A 12,326-nucleotide genomic window follows, 5' to 3' on the forward strand; every position below is an offset into this window, starting at 1 on the left:
GTCTTCGGGCCTTTGTTTCCAAACTGCAGAACTGGCATCGGAAAACCAATCTTGGAAGCATCGCTATGTTTGAAAAACTTTGTGGAGTGACGGATGAGTCTCAGATCCAACTGGATCAGTTCCTCAAGGATAAGATTACCGAACATCTTCAGTCTCTAGAAAAGGAAGTCGAGCGTTACTTCCCTGTGCTATCACAGGAACAGGAGGCCCTGGTAAGGAACCCATTTTGTACTGAACTTAATGTATCCAGCATCCCAGATGATATCCAAGATGAATTTCTGGATCTAAGGAATGACTCTTCAGCTCGTGATCTCTTCAAGGTGAAATCCGTGACTCAGTTCTGGTGCGCTATGTATCAGTCATACTCCAAAGTCAGCATGATAGCTTTATGTGTCCTTGTTCCATTTGCTTCTACCTACTTGTGTGAGGCAGGATTTTCCACTCTTGTCAATATAAAAACAAAGAATAGGAACAGATTGGATGTTGGAGATGACATGAGACTGGCTCTAACAAATGCTCGACCACGAATTTCAAAGCTTGCTGCTGAAATGCAACATCAGGCATCTCACTAGCTGGGTTGGATAGCTGTTCAAACCTATGTTAATATTATTTTAAGAAATATATGTTCTTTTTGTGAATTCAGGTTGGACCAGTGTGATTTAGTTTGCTAATAAATAATTACAGAATTACTAAATATTTTTTAGATGTTTCTTTCCCTCTCCTTCACAGAAAATAAAAGAAAAATTAAGCTGCTGATAATAAGCCCTAAGTAGGGGGTCACATGGGTTTCAAACTTTTAGGTAAGGGGTCACGAGTGCCAAAAGGTTGGGAACCCCTGATATAGACGAAGGAATAATCAATAAATTATTTAAATTTGCTGTTGATAAAGATTATTTGGTGTTCCTAGCTACGAAGAGGACGCTGCTGCTTTACAAAAGGATTTAGACAAGTTATTGAGTTGGATAAACAAATGGCAGACAAATTTTAAGTATTATAAGTATAAGGTGGCCTGGCATGGCTTAGCGCGTAAGGCGTGCGACTCGTAATCCGAGGGTCGCGGGTTCGCGCCCGCGTCGCGGGCCAGGCCCCCTAAACACGTGTGCCAGAATCCGTTAAAACAGAATATATTAATTTTGATAGGGCGTGAAGACAACAAGGTAGAACTGGTGTTTATTGAAGACAGAAATTTATTTTATCATGTGATAAATACAGTTGTCCATTTATTGAATATTTCATATTATAAATTCTATTTTTAGGTGAATTAATAACATTCGAATAATCATTTAATTTTTTTTTGATTGTTTGGGAATTTCGCACAAAGCTACTCGAAGGCTATCTGTGCTAGCCGTCCCTAATTTAGCAGTGTATAATTGTTACTGTACTTCATTCTGAGTTCTGTGACTTCAGTATCAGTTTGTAATACTTTTAGAAGTGTTCCTACTTTTTAATAGGGCCCGGCATGGCCAGGTTGTGGAGACACTCGACTCGTAATCTGAGGGTCGCGGGTTCGCATCCACGTCGCGCCAAACATGCTCGCCCTTTCAGCCGTGGAAAATTGTATTTGTACTTTCATAAAATATCACTGTACAAACATTGCTCTAAAATATCAAGGTCAGTTGTTGAAAAGGTCATCCTGCTACGGACAGAAATGAGTGAAGTCTCTCCGATTTTGTCAATTGTTAAATATAAGTTGTCTACAACGAGCAAAACAAAACGTGTCTTCAGAGTGTCTACTCATATAAACTTGGTAAGTCTTTCTCACCGGCACGTTCTTCAGATTACGAAGCGCACGCCTTAACGCGCTAGGCCATGCCAGACCCCACACGAAACGCAACTAAACAAAATACTACTAAAAATGAAAAAAAAAAAAACCAACAAAATTTCAAAAACACTTTATTCTTACCTACGTAAGACCGACTCACACACACCACAAATATACGACATCCCCAAACCTCATAAACCAGATTGTCCATTACGACCAACAATGCCCACATATGAATCGTTTAATTACAATCTTGGTAAATACATAGCTTGAGAATTCTCCAAATATGTAAAAAACTACACTGACAAACAAGCAGAAAAATGGAGAACAGATTAAAAGAACATAAAAAGTCACCTTCACACGTTTTCGAACACTGCAAAGCAAATAAACACAACATAACCATAGAAAAGACCCAAATACTAAATATATATTTAAATTTAACGTTTAGAAATTGCATTTAATTAAAGTAACATCATGCATTTTGTTAATAACGTGAAAAAACCAAGAAACTCGAAAGCAATGATTAAAAACAGAATCAATTGCACAATAGTATGAGTCGTAAGTAATAATAACATATATATTTTACAGTATTATGTGTCAAAGTATATGCGTGTGTCCGCTGTTATATGGAAAGCTGCCGGTCAGATTGTCACCAGGCATATATATACTCTTTGAAGTTCCTGGGGTAAGGAAAATCGGTTTTTGACCCAACTTCAGTACCATCCCCTGAGTTCTTATATCTTCCCTGTATGTTTAAAGGTTTAGTCAGATTGTGTGTGTGTGTGTGTGTGTGTGTGTGTGTGAAAACGAAAAATGGAATTCGTGGTCAAAATGATAGACAAGTAGATATATAAATAAGTGTGTTTATAGGTAACAAGGTACATAAAAAGAAACAACAGGTTTTCTTGACAGTGGTATTTTAGTTGAAATGAATCACATTTGTGGAATTATGGTGTATTAACATTTTTAAACTTCAAACATATGTATATGTGTGTTGTGTTTTTCAATTTCTGACGCGAAGTAATCAGTAACTTCTATTGTACTTAAGTTACTTGGTTCACAACACAATCGCCAACTCATTGTCCCTAAAGACGTTCCAACACATTGTAGGTTTGTGGTATTCTTAAGTCCACCCACACAAACTTGAGAACAGACAACTACACATGAAATGCTATATTTATTTTTCATCTTTCACATTCCCGTGAGACAAATGTATAAATTAGATGTCTTCAGGGGATTTCATTATTTCACTTTAATATTCACCGAATGTTAGTCTGAATTCCAGGATGTGTTGTTGAGATATATTCTTATACACTTTATCCTTTGTTCTCTCTCAGCAACCAATAAGTAACTTGCTAGTAAGGCTGTTCTATTCTAAAACAATTTGCATTGATAGATTCAACCACTTATTTGAGTAGAGCTTTGAAAGATGAAAATAAGAAAAGGGAAAATAAAAATGAAAACCTTTTTTAGCATTTAATAGGGAAAATGTGGACACTATGAAATTAGCCTAAATACTAGCTGGTCTAAAGTTTAAGGCAATACTGAAACGAAGCGTTAATCGGTAAACATGTAACGAAATTTAGTCATTTGTGTTCAAGCATTAGCGTTGTCAACATCTCCCAGTGATATTTACTGTGTTACATTGGGTAAAAACATGACCAAGACTAAAACGTTGACAGTGTTTGAACGTGGCAGAATTGTCGAGCTGCAAAAGCAGGTCTCTCTCAACGTGCCATCCCGTTGAGATTGGGCATAGTAAAAATGCTGTAAATTTCTTAAAAGACCCTGAGGGATACGGAACGAGAATTTCAAGTGTTCGGCCCAAGAAAATTTCGCTGGCGTTGAGCAGGAGGATTCGACGGGTTGTGAGGCAAGAAACTAGCTGATCATCGAACCAGATTAAGGCCCTTACACACGCAGAATGTAGCTCAAGAACAATAAGTGTTTTTTTTTTATAGCAAAGCCACCTCGGGCTATCTGCTGAAACCACCGAGGGAAATCGAACCCCTGATTTTAGCGTTGTCAATAACAATAAGACGGCATCTACAAGAGAAAGGCTTTAAAAACCATAAACGTCTTAAAAGGCCACGCCTCCTTCTACACCACGAAACAGCTTGGTTAAACTTTGCTGAGAAGCACCAAACATGGGACGTGGAAAAGTGGAAGAAGATTTTGTTCTCTGATGAGAAAAAAATTTAACCTTGATGGTCCAGATGGCTTCCAACGTTACTGGCACAATAAGGACATCCCACCAGAGACATTTTCTACACGACACAGTGGAGGAGGTTCCATCATGATCTGGGATGGTTTCTCCTTCCATGGAACAGTGGAGCTTCAAGTTATTCAGGGGCGTCAAACAGCAGCTGGCGACATTGGCTTATTGGAGAGAGCATCCTTATTGACTGAAGGTCTCACTTGTGTGGAAATGACTGGCTCTTTCAGCAGGACAACGCTGCAATTTACAATGCCCGCAGAACAAAGGATTTTTCATTGCGAATAACGTGACTCTTTTGAACCATCCAGCGTGTTCGTCCGAACTGAACCCAATTGAAAATGTTTGAGGGTGGATGGCAAGGAAAGTCTATATAAATGGACGACAATTCAAAACAGTGCATGATCTTCGTGAAGCCATCTTCATCACTTAGAATACCATTCTAGCTAGCCTTCTGCAAACGCTTATATCGACCATGCCAAAGCGAATGTTTGAAGGTATTCGAAATGACCGCCGTACAACTCACTACTGAGACCTCTTGCTGGGCATTTCCTATACTGTTTAGGACTTCTTTATGGTATGGTCTTAAACTTTTGACCATCTAGTATTTAGTTTAATTTCATAGTGTTCAGATTTTTGCTGTTAAACGCCAGAAAAGTTTTTTATTTTTATTTTTTCCTTTTCTTATTTTCATCTTTCGAAGCCCTACTCAAATAAGTGGTTGAGTCTAACAACGCAAAATGCAAATTTTTTCTTTATGCTCATTAGGTTTAAGATTTTGGACAGCAGTTTATATACATCAACCTCATTCCTAAAAGGTTTTCTGACATCTGCTAAACATATTTGAATTGTTTGGCTTGGTAATTTAATTTAGGGTATCCAGGTAGCCAATCAGGTGGAGGCATTGCACTCCGTTCTAACAGTGGATACAAGCTGAACCGCTGTCAGCTTATGGCATTGTAAAGTCAGGTGTAAGCGACGACACGTTGTCTCAACAATACAATAAGTGATAGACCCTTGTTGAAAGACAGAGACAACATCCGACTTTAATATTGACAAAGACATTGTAGGATACATTATGATGAATTACGGAACATCTACGAATTGCGTTTGAAGAAAGATTCGATATATTGACACACAACATCCATTACAATTATTACTTACCAAATGATACAATACTTGAAAGACCCGATATGAAAATTACCAGTTCAGAAAGAAGGGAATCTCCGTTATGGGCTGTTCTTACAGACGCGTTTGCAAATGGTCGAAGAACGTACAATATCATTTTGATGTTTGTATTTGAGGTAAAATGTTGACTAATTGTGTCTTTAAAAGTGTCCTGAAAAACAATAGAATTTTTAAGTTCATATGTTTTTCTTTGCTTTTATCTCTAAATCATAACAAATCGAAAAATAAACAATATCGGTTTGTTTAGAAATTTCGCGCAAACCTACACGAGGGCTATCTGCGCTAGTCATCCCTACTTTAGCAGTGTGAGAAGAGAGAGAAGGCAGTTAGTTATCACCATCCACCATCAACTCTTGGACTAATCTTTTATAAACGAATAGAAGGATTAACCGATAATTATAATGCCCCACTCCTGAGAGGGCGAGTATGTTAGGTGTGACGGAGAAAACAATATGGGACACATTCTTGATGACGAGAAACCCACTTGAAATGAAACTTTTTTCAATCACGTTAACTCGATACACCCCAATATTAAGTTCACCTGTGAACAGGTAAAAACTAACCAAATAGCATTTCTTAACCTCAAGATTCCTATAACTGATACACAATTCAAAACAGAAAATGGCCCGGCATGGCCAAGCACGTTAAGGCGTGCGACTCTTAATCTGAAGGTTGCGGGTTCGAATTTTCGTCACATCAAACATGCTCGCCCTTTCAGCCGTGGGGGCATTATAATGTGACGATCAATTTCATTATTAATTGGTAAAAGAGTAGCCCATGAGTTGATGGTGGGTGGTGATGATTAGCTGCCTTCTCTTTAGTCTTACACTGCTAAATTAGGGACGGCTAGCGCCTAGGAAGGTCGAAATGTTGTTCTCTCCCTATCCAAAAAAAGAAAAAGTGTTAATACTCGTACTAGCCGTTCTGAAATACAACATCGGACACAGCGTTAATGGTATAAAAAGGAATTATATAAACTTAGAAACACATTTATCAAACTCTATGAAATATTTATGTCCTTCCTTAAACAGGATTTCCTTCAGAGTAAGTAAAATTACCTAGCGACAAGAAATGTATTTCTATACATTTAAAACATTATGTTTCATGTACAACTGGGTACCACCATAAACTATCGATCCTACATAGACTTCGCCCATAAACAAGGACGGATTTTTTGACAAAGGTTTTGAGATGAGTTGTTTTAATTGCTAATGTTAAATGGAGTCTGAGTGCTGCTAATTTTTAAATTTTTAGAAGAAATCGATACTATGATAAATGTTATCTTAATACGAGCCATTTAGTCTGTAAACTACCATAAGTTGGGAATTTTGATAGAAACTACAGTTACTGACGTTCTAATCTTTTATGAGACTGAAACACTATTTTCCTTCTCCATATTAAAATATCTGTTTTTCCTCTCAACTACTTTCCATTAACTGACTTCCCCTGAAAACAGATAAATCTTAATTTTATGATACTATCCTTTAATGTTAATTTCAAATCAAATCGACATTAATGTATCTCAAGACAGCTGGTATGGGTATTAAAACTTTTGTTCAAATAAAATAGAGAGCAACATTTCAACCTTCTAAGGCCATCTTCAGGTTAACAAAAAAATAAATGGCCTAAGAAGGTTGAAATGTTGGTCTCTACTTTATTTTAATAACAGTTAATACCTATACCAGCCGTCTTGAGATACATTTTTACTTCAAGTGAATTTCTCGTCAGCACGAATTACTTCTGTTGAAGAAAGCCTCTTCATTTTCAATGATCACATAGCACTGAGTAATAACATCAGCTTCTTTCTGATGTAGTCAGTTCTGGAGGTTCAGTGTATTCGCTCACCAGTGGCACAGCGGTATGGCTGCAAACTTACAACGCTGGAATCTGGGTTTCGATACCTGTGGTAGGCAGGACACAGATAGTCCATTGTGTTGCTTTGTGCTAAACTTCAAATAAACCTCAGTGTCTTTATTTGATATTTACTATTATTTTAAAGATACGGTGTTTCTTCTTGTATCTAAGCCTTTGTCTAAAACTTACTCTTTACAATGACATCCATTAAGCACGTGTATGCCGCGTGTTTTATTGTACGCACCATTATATTGTAATTGTTTAAATCTGATTTATCTAAACTTCCGATTAAATACGAAATCTTACTCAATGTAATGTTGGTTCCTGAAATTTTAATATTATGAACTACTGTAATTTACTTTTCTTTTTTGAGATATTAACGCAGACGATGGAATTTATGGACATTTTGAAACATCAGTATTAAAGACGTTTTTAGTATTACAAAGTTTTTAATATTTCTTACAAAACTTCGTTTTCCACTTGATGAATCAGCTACACATACTATATATTCTTTTGATTCATCAGTTTTCTTATTGCTCAGATAAACGTCATTTATTTGATTTATTCGAATCTCCGTCACACCAAATATGCTTGCTCTTTCAACCATGGGGGCGTTACCTTGTACGGTCAGTCCAACTAGTCTTACACTGATAAATTAGGGACGGCTAGCGCTTATAGCCCTCATGTAGCTTTGCGCGAAATACAAAAAACAAACATACGCAGGCAACCTTTTTCCAAAGTCAAGTTATGTTTTTAGAAAAACAAAATTTTCTTAACCTGACAATTTAGAAAGACAAGATTTCTATTTATAAGTTCCTCTTATATAAAGAAATTAATAACTATATTTGGTTGAAAAAATAACATTAAATGTGGTCTAAAAATAATGTAGCGTATGTTTGAAATTATTCATACATTACCGTAAGCAGAATTACTGTAACAAACAATATCACTTACAGTTTCCTGACTTGCGAGGTCTGTATCGACAAACTGCAGTTTATAACAACATGCAAGAGCTGTAAGCCAACAAAACCGAGTTCAGCCGAATCAGTTGCTTTTCTATTGCTTTCAAGTAATCTTTGTACTTGAAGCCAATGCAGCGCCCTCTAGCATTGTCGTGTGAAATCAGTGTTTATTTCAACAAATCGGCAGTTTTGAGGAATAATGTTGTTTCTTGAGATGTAACCTAAGATACAACGTTGTTTTACTCTAATAGTAATAGAGGTCTTTAACCACAAAGCTAAACATTGACCTATCAGTTATGTGCCCGCCACGGATTTCGAAACGTGGTGTTTAGCTTTATAATCCTTCAAATTTACATCTGACCGACTTGGGGGAGGAGAGATTTATTGGTAAACCTATGTTATGCTTACAGGGGAATCTAGTTAATTTAAAAATATCATAATCAATCTATATTTTAATGTAATAATTCGGGTGGGAAGCTTCTTTATACGTTTTAATCTGGATTTCGTATAATTACTTTAACATTATTGTCTTTATCACAACAACAGTTTTCAGTGTAGCTGTAATATGTTAATACCCTTAGATACAAAGAAAAATTAACCATAGATACAAATGTTCGTTTTATTTGAAAACGCTGTCAGTTAGCGCATCCTTAATCCCCTGACTTTATATCATTATTCATAGGTACAGTACCTTTAAGTTTATTATATTTCTAATTGCTTTTTAGAGTGTTTTTCTTATGATTTATAAATTGTTCCTGAAGTATAATTAATTTTTACAAAACTACACCTTTGATTCGAAGTTATATAGTGTTACAGTATGTAACGTTGGTTTTCATTCAGTCAATAGATTTGTTTTAGTTTATGTATCATAAGTGCAACAACTGAAATGGTAACAAAAACACATGAATAAAAATTATATTTTGGTAATTATTTTATGAGTTTCATATGCCCTCAGCTCCTCAGAAAGTTAAATCTCACTCAACTTTTTGTACAATGGGTTTTATAATAGTTTTAATTCTCTAAGTATAATTCTCATACATAAAAACACATAAATGTAAGTAAAATATTTAATTTAAAATAATTTAAGTGTAAAAGAATGTTAACTTTTTAATTGATAGGTGTCCAAGTTTTTATTTGTGTGGCGGCAAGGTTGTATGAAAAGTGTGAATATAAATATTAAATATTTAAAATGTATTTAAAGTAATTATTGAAAAACAAAAGTATACATTTTATGACCAAGTATTTATGCTTCGGTTTAGCAGAAGAAAAGTTATATCTTCTGTGTTACGGTGCTTCTTTCTTTTTTTAAACAATCAGCAGGAATTGCCACTATATCATGTTAATTTAAGCCTGAAAACTAATGACAATTTGGAGCGTGACTAACTGAGTAAGTTAATTTGGGGTCTACACTTTATTATAGTTACTTTATAGAACGAAGTTTTATAGTTGAAGAAGAATAACATTAACAGATCCATGCACTTAAAAAAAGGTATGTTAGCAAGTACTATTAACTCGACTGTGGTGGTAAATTAAAACCAGTGTTTAACCTTTTTCACTGACCCGTTTGAGAATCTAATTTGAAAGCTATGAATCCCCTCCCCAGAAAAAATCACATAAATACATACACAGAAAATAATGGAGGAATAAAATAAATATTTTTGCCCCCAGTTTACTGACTCCTTGAAGCCCTTTCATGGACCACCAGTTAACTGTTATGAACCTTCGATTTAAACAATGGTAGAGGCTGTGATATCAGTAAAATAGGAAACATAATTGACAGAAAACGTATATAAGAGGTATAAAATATTAATGTTTTAACATCTAAAAATAGTTGTCACTACTGTAGTGTTGGAAGTGTTAGAAATAAAATTGATGGATTCAAAGCAGTTGTGGAAACAGGATTTTGATATTATGGGTATCACTGGGATTTGGTTGGATTTGAACAATTTTTATCACATTTTTCTTTTGAAATACCAGGTTATGGATTATTTAGTAGAGATAGAGTATTGGAAAAGGGGAGGAATAACTATAAGGAAGGAGTGAATTTCACCTTGTTGAGTTAGAACATATTAAGAAAATAACACTGGGTTTGAGTGTTTGTGGATTTAAAGGGAAAGCCTTTTAACTATAATTTGTTATAGACCACTAATTCAGAATATGGAATTTTATGAGAAATTATTTAATGAAACAGAATGATAGCTGAAAAAAGATATTACTATGGGATATTTTAATTTCAAGGATATTAATTGGAAATACTTTTCAGTTTGACAGTGAGGGGATAGGTTTTTGAAAATTGTTCAGAACACTACAAGAGAGTGTTAAAGCACTTATATATTAACAGATGTTTCAATATAGAATACAGGAGATAAATATGAATGACAATTATAAACAATGTTGAAAGTGATGTTCGTTGGCATCAATACAGGTCTGGATCCTTCTTATTTTGTTTCTAAACACTGCTGTCAGTTGCTGGCTTGAAATAGACTGAATGAATGCTGTTATTGCTGCTTTCAAAGCTGCACAGTGACTTTCTGAACACCCTGTATTAGATTTAATATTAGCATCTGATGTGAATATGATAAAAGTTGAGTTTGGTGAGTGCTTAAGTACAAGTGACCATTGCATTATTAGGTTTGGGATTTTACTTCATGTAGAATTTAAGAAAAGAGTACCCCAATTACAAATATCAGAAAAATCCATTTTGATAGAAAGAGACATGATCTGGCTTCTGTAGTTCATGAAGAGTTGGGAGGAGATCTTGAATATGTGTGGGAAGCTTACAGAATGCTTACAGAACATGCATATTCACAACAGAAAACAATAGGGCAATGAATCAGAATAAACCAGTGTGGTTTAGTAAAGGTTTAAGAGGTTGTGTGAGGGATAAACATAATGCATTCATGAAATTTAAAATTACTGAAAATAGTAAGAACTTACAGGACTAAGAAATCAAGAGAGTTGGTTAAAAAGAAAATTAAAAGGGCAAGTAATACATGTGAATGAGGGTTGGCTCAAACAGTGGATAAGGAATTCTTTAGAAATATGATGGACAAGCAAAACATGAAGATGGGGATTGGGCCTCTTAAAAATTATAGCAAAAGGCTGAACTAAGAAGGTTATGAGGTGGTAATCTTATTACATTATATGAGTTCTTCAGTTGTTACAAAGAAATATACAGGTATTATGCTTTAGCTAGAACACTTGATGTTTGGGGAATATATTGATGTAAAAGATATTTTAAGTTCTGAAATTGTAAGAAAAAAATTGGGAAACCTAAGAATTGATAAAACCTCTGGACCACACAACTTTTATCTGAGAAGTTTAAAGAAACTTAGATATTTTTATGTTGGAATACTAGCTAACATTTGTTTATAGGTCATTGAGTCATGGAAGAGTATTAAAAGATTAGAAGTTGGTTAATAGTAGTTCAATATTTAAAGGAGGTGATGAACATTGTCCAGGCAATTATAGGCCATTTAATCTTACATCAGTAGTTGGAAAGGTTTTTGAAAGGATGATTTAAGATGTATTGCAGAATCACTTAAAGCAGTTTGATATAGTGTCAGAGAGCCAGCATGGCTTCAGTAAGGGAAAATCTTTAATTATGATAAGAAACCCACTTGAAGTAAAAATGTATTCTCAAGAAGGTTAGTATGGGTGTTGAAACTTTGATTAAAATAAAGTACAGGTGACCTAAGGACGTTGAAAGGTTGTTTTGTACTTTGGTTAAACAAGACTTTTTCTTTAATTAAAATAATCTTCTGGTCTAATTTGAGGATGTAACTGTGAGGGTTGATGAAAGAAGAATTTTGAATTTGGTTCACTTGATTTTCAGAAAGCATTTGATAAGGTACCTCGTAAAAGACTTGTTACAAAAATTAAGTCTGTGGATGTGAGGAAAATGTTATTAAGTTGGATAGAAAACTATCATGAGTGTAGAAAGCACAGAATAGTAATAAGTAGCTTCAGGTCTGACTGTGTGATAGTTACAACTGGTGTGCTTCTGGGCTCTGTGTTGGGTCCTCTGCTGTTTATGACTGGTATTAATGATATGGACTGTGGAATGACTAATAAAAATTTACAGATAACTTTAAGATTTTTGGGTTGGGTAACTGTACCAAAGATGCTGCAGACTTACAGAAAGATAATTTGATGCATTGAGTCATAACATGACAGATAATGTGTCTCAGAATGGCTGATATGAGTATTAGCACTGTTATTGATAAGGAGAGAACAACACTTTGACCTTCCTGAGTCACCTTCAGGTCAACAAAGAGAGTTTGCAACTGATTGTTACCGGACACATCTTAGGGACGAGAGTATAAATGGTATGGAATTGTAGGAG

The 12,326-nt window shown here is 35.1% G+C and overlaps 1 protein-coding gene across 3 annotated transcripts in view; it reads left to right on the forward strand.

Annotated features, from left to right (window-relative positions):
• The first annotated feature begins 9,101 nt into the window (after window positions 1–9,101).
• The window catches only part of LOC143242935 (uncharacterized), a 33,592-nt gene continuing 30,367 nt past the window's right edge, over window positions 9,102–12,326 (forward strand). For all 3 annotated transcript variants that reach the window (XR_013023472.1, XM_076486550.1, XM_076486551.1), the window contains exon 1: window positions 9,102–9,368. The gene's annotated coding sequence lies outside the window, so the exon portion shown is untranslated. The remainder of the gene's footprint in view (window positions 9,369–12,326) is intronic.

The sequence above is a fragment of the Tachypleus tridentatus genome, unplaced genomic scaffold (assembly GCF_004210375.1).
Source record: "Tachypleus tridentatus isolate NWPU-2018 unplaced genomic scaffold, ASM421037v1 Hic_cluster_2, whole genome shotgun sequence".
Taxonomy (NCBI): domain Eukaryota; kingdom Metazoa; phylum Arthropoda; class Merostomata; order Xiphosura; family Limulidae; genus Tachypleus; species Tachypleus tridentatus.